This window comes from Tamandua tetradactyla, chromosome 3, assembly GCF_023851605.1.
Source record: "Tamandua tetradactyla isolate mTamTet1 chromosome 3, mTamTet1.pri, whole genome shotgun sequence".
Lineage (NCBI taxonomy): Eukaryota > Metazoa > Chordata > Mammalia > Pilosa > Myrmecophagidae > Tamandua > Tamandua tetradactyla.
The window spans coordinates 58075166-58079782 of NC_135329.1; the positions used below are offsets into that span (position 1 = coordinate 58075166).

Here is a 4617-nt window from a genome sequence, read left to right on the forward strand (position 1 = left end):
GAGGGTATCATATTTTTGTAGCTACAAATAATTAAATATTTTTGGAGACTGGAGCAAGTGAGTCATGGGGATTTTGGGCATGGGGAAAAAGTTGGCAGCATCTGGTATTGAGGTTGGGAAAATAAGAAGGGGTCAGGTGTTGAAGGGCTTAAAGCAAGTAAAGGCATGTAGATTTTTTTCTTTTCTACCTGGGGAGAATTGAAATTTTGAGTTGGAATATGACATGATCATATTTGTCTCTTAGAAAGATCACTTTGTCTCATGTGGTAGACAGAGTTGAGGCAGGGAGACCTGCAAAAAAGATTGCAATCGGCTAGGTGGGATTTGAACTCCTTGTGTAGTGTGGGAACAGAGAAGAAGAATATGATATTTGAAAGATATAATAAAAATTATTTGTAGATTGATTTGTTGTGGAGTTAAAGACTGGGGAGAGGGGATTGGGGCTGTGATGGCAACGGCATTACCAGTGTAAACCTAGAGCTAGGGTCCTGATCTTCCACAATGGGTGAATCACATCAAGTGGGTGCACTTCCACCACCTCCGACACAGTACATTAAGGAATGTATAGATGAAAATACTCAGGAACACCTGGTTCCCAAGCCTCCACCTCCAATAAAAGTCAGTTATATGATGTTTGGCAACCAGTTCCAACGTGATGATCTGATTATCCGCCCTTAGGAAAGTCCGGGCATTGAATGGCTTCATCCTACGCAGTTTGAACACAGGAAAGAACTGAGAAAACTCAGTAAGGAAAACTAATTATCCTTATTAATTTCTTAGACTTTAGATATTTTGATAAGGAGCCCTGGGAGTATAAAATAAGAAGCTCGAAGATCTTATGTTGCTTTTTATACATGTGCATCATCTTATAAATGAGTACCGACCCTACCAATCCAGAGAGACATTGAGAGTTATAATAAAAGCACAGAAACATCAATGCCTTGAAACAGCTGAGCGGTTTCAGAAGCATTTGGAATGCATCATTGAGATGATTCAAAGTTGCTTGGCTTCTTTGCCTGACGATCTGCCTCATTCAGAAGCAGGATGGAGACTAAAAACTGAAACAATGGATGCTGATGATAGCAGCAATTGCACTGGACAGAATCAACAACAAAGAGAAAAGTCTAGTCATAGAAGAGACCAATTTATAGAGAAAGATACTGCCTTGTGTGTCTTAATTGATTAAATGAATGAAAGACCATGAAGGATCCTTTTTTTCCTGCTTTTCTTTTCTCCTTTCAGTAAATAGCACGTTAGTTTATTTTCTCATAGGTAGTTTTAAAGAGGTATAACTAAAAGCCACATAAATGGCTTTTATCTTGACTCTCCAACTTTGTCAGCTGTGAGATGCAGCAGGAAGTAATTTCACTTTATAGCAATCATAGGCAAATGAGTGTCCCTACATTAAGAGTAATCACTTTAAAAAGCAAAGTATTTGCGCTGTTGTGTGTGACATTGCTATTTTTGAAATTGCAGTAAAACTTTGAAGTTATCCTCAATAATATCAAGCTGTCATCCTTGAAATGTGGATTTATCATTTGCTTTAAATATAATAATAAAGAATATCAAACTTTGTTAAAAAAAAAGGAATGGGGAGAGGAAGCTCAACATTTTTTGAAGGAAACCTTCTGGAATGGCAATTAATACCAGGACATTTACGATTATTTGGGATCTATTATTTAACATTTTTTCACCTTAAACAGTTTTTAATGTTTTGAAGTAAATAACAATCACTAGTAGTTACATAGTGCTTACTAAATGAGGCTCTTCTCTAAATGTTTTTTACATGTACTGGATTTTATTGAATCAAAAAGTCCATTAAACATAAGGTAAATCATAATCTCATGTACCACTAAAGGAAAAAAAATCTCTGTTAATTGAACTATGACATGAAAGATAAATCTAATTTCAGGATGTTAAAGAAATATTTCCTGGAATACTCACTATGGTATCAACTCATTTTATCTTCACAGCAACCCTCTTCAATAAGGAATATCATTATCTTCATTTTGCAGGTGAGGAAATTGAGGCAGAGAGAAGTTAGGTTGACTTGTTTAAGGTTCTCTGTACATGTAGCAACTGGTATAGTCAGGACTTGAACTCAGGCAGTCTGGTTCTGGAGTCTTTGCTCTTAGCCTGGTTATAGTGCCTGGGGACTGAATGCTTGTTTTAGAGATGATACTAGAAACCCTGGAGAAGTTGCATCCTGCTTTGCAGCTCAGTCCTCAATGGAAAGTAGCTTGACCACCAACAGTGAAGGTGGTCAAACCCTTAGGCTAATTACTGTGAAGAAGAAATTGTCCTGGGACTGAGGACGAAGTATGCCTCCTTTTATCTCGCAGAAAACACTGTGTTCCCTTGCGTGTGGTCCCAGACTCTAAGGCTGTGACACTCCTGTTGGAGAGACAAGATGCATAAATAAACATATTTGAATAATAAGGAATCACCAGGCATTGAGCTATATAGTTTCAAATATTACCAAAGGCCAAAATGTATGGTGCAAAGCATTAGGACTTTGGGTCAGGATAAGTGATCATTTAATTGGTCCATTTTTATCGGGAGTGGACTTTATACCAGATACTGAGTCAGGCCCTGAGAACACAGAGATATGTAAAACCCAGTCTTGTGCCAGTCTAATGGCTGGAGTGGTGGTGGGAGGAGGGTGGAGAAGGGGAGTGCCAGAGAAGCAAAATTACAATCCACAATGATAATTGCCATAGATTGGCTTCAAAAATAACTCAAAATAATCCAAGGGTGAGGGAGTGGTGAGGATACAGCTGGTGATATATATGTGAATTCAATAACAATTATACTTTTAAATGTGTTTAAAATTTCTTATTATAAAACTGAGGGAGGAAGAAAACAACAGAGTGAAGAACATATTCAAAAGGAGCCCATGCCAAGTTTAATAAAGGAAGACATTTTATGGGCTCTTTAAAAAGGCTAATTTTAATTAGCCCTGAGATGATGTGGTAACTGGAGGAAATCCTAGTGCCTGAAGAAATGCCAAGTCTAGGCATATGATATAGCTTTGCATTCACGTGCATTATTAGTGTACTCATAGGATGACTTCAGTGATTGTGTAATCTGGTAATAAAAAGCTATCAGTCAGAAATAAAGGATACAGCTACCGTAAAGTAGTTTCCATAGTACAGTAGAAGCATGAGAATGAGCAAAATATTCAAAAGGTGAATTTTGAGGAGATGGAAGGATTTGGACATAAGGAGGGTGGGGGGTATTCCAGAGTCCAGATGTGCAAAGGAAAAGATTCAAAACCAGAATCATGATATCGATGCTAATGAAGTCGAAGGCAAACATAGAGATCAATGGGAAATAGGATTGAATAAAATAAAGCAAAATGGCCTAGGGCCCATAATTAGGAGTATGATTTGTATACCTTTTATCTAATATGTACATAGCACTTACGTGACAGATGCTATTCTAAGTGCTTTACAGTCAATGGACTTTTATTTATTTATTTAATTTTTTTATTAATTTTTAAATTTTAAAAAAATATGACAAGAAAGAAACACAAACATTCTTAACATATGATCATTCTGTTCTACATATATAATGAGTAATTCACAATATCATCACATAGTTGCATATTCATCATCATGATCATTTTTTAGAACATTTGTATCAATTCAGAAAAAGAAATAAAAAGACAACAGGAAAAATAAAATGACAACAGGAAAAAAAATTATACATACCATACCCCTTACTCCTCCCTTTCATCGATCACTAGCATTTCAAACTAAATATTCAATGGACTTTTACAATACATTTTTTTTTTTTCACATGGGCAGGCACCAGGAATCAAACCTGGGTCTCTGGCATGGTTGGCGAGAATTCTGCCATTGAGCTGCTGTCGCACTGCCCTACAATATGTTCTTGAAAGAGAGTTAATAAAACTAATATGCGTATAAAATTATTTATGATTTCCTAAAAATCATACTGCATGTTTTGGAAAATTATAATTTTCTATTTTTATGACTTTAAAAGGCCTATAATCACTGGGAAGCCAATGAGCTTTCTACCAAAGCACACTGCCACCCCAAGGAGAATGGGAGTCCTGCATATTTCATCAAAATAAAATGTCAGGAAGGAGGCAAAATTTGGAGTGGACTTTGACAGTTGTAGTAGAAACAAAATTGTTAAATCCAGCAGTCCTTATCTCACAGCGAACTAATTAACATGTTGCTCAAAATGATCCATCTCAAAAAACCATAGGCGAGTACAACACAGCAACTGTAAACTAGAGACTATGGTTAATAGTATAATTTATACTAATATCGTTTCATCAATTGTAACAAAGGTACTACACTAAATCAAAATTTTAATAAGAGATAATGGGGATGGGGTGGGGTTGCTATGGTAACTTTATTTTCTGCAAACCTACAACTTCTCTAATAAGCAAGAAAATGATCTATCTCAGTTGCAAGTGTAAATCTGAATTCTGTAGATTACTTTAACTGAATGAGAGTAATCCCAGCTCTTGTACAAAGAAAACATTTGTCTTAATGATGCTTAATACTATATTTAAAGCAAGCAATTGTAAAAATAAAGTTGAACATCAAGTTATAAGAAACTCAACATAAGGATTAGTGGTTTCCC

General features: G+C 36.0%; 1 pseudogene; it reads left to right on the forward strand.

The window, feature by feature from the left end:
- The first annotated feature begins 501 nt into the window (after positions 1-501).
- On the forward strand, positions 502-1204 carry LOC143676095 (mediator of RNA polymerase II transcription subunit 7-like; annotated as a pseudogene).
- Positions 1205-4617: the final 3413 nt, after the last annotated feature.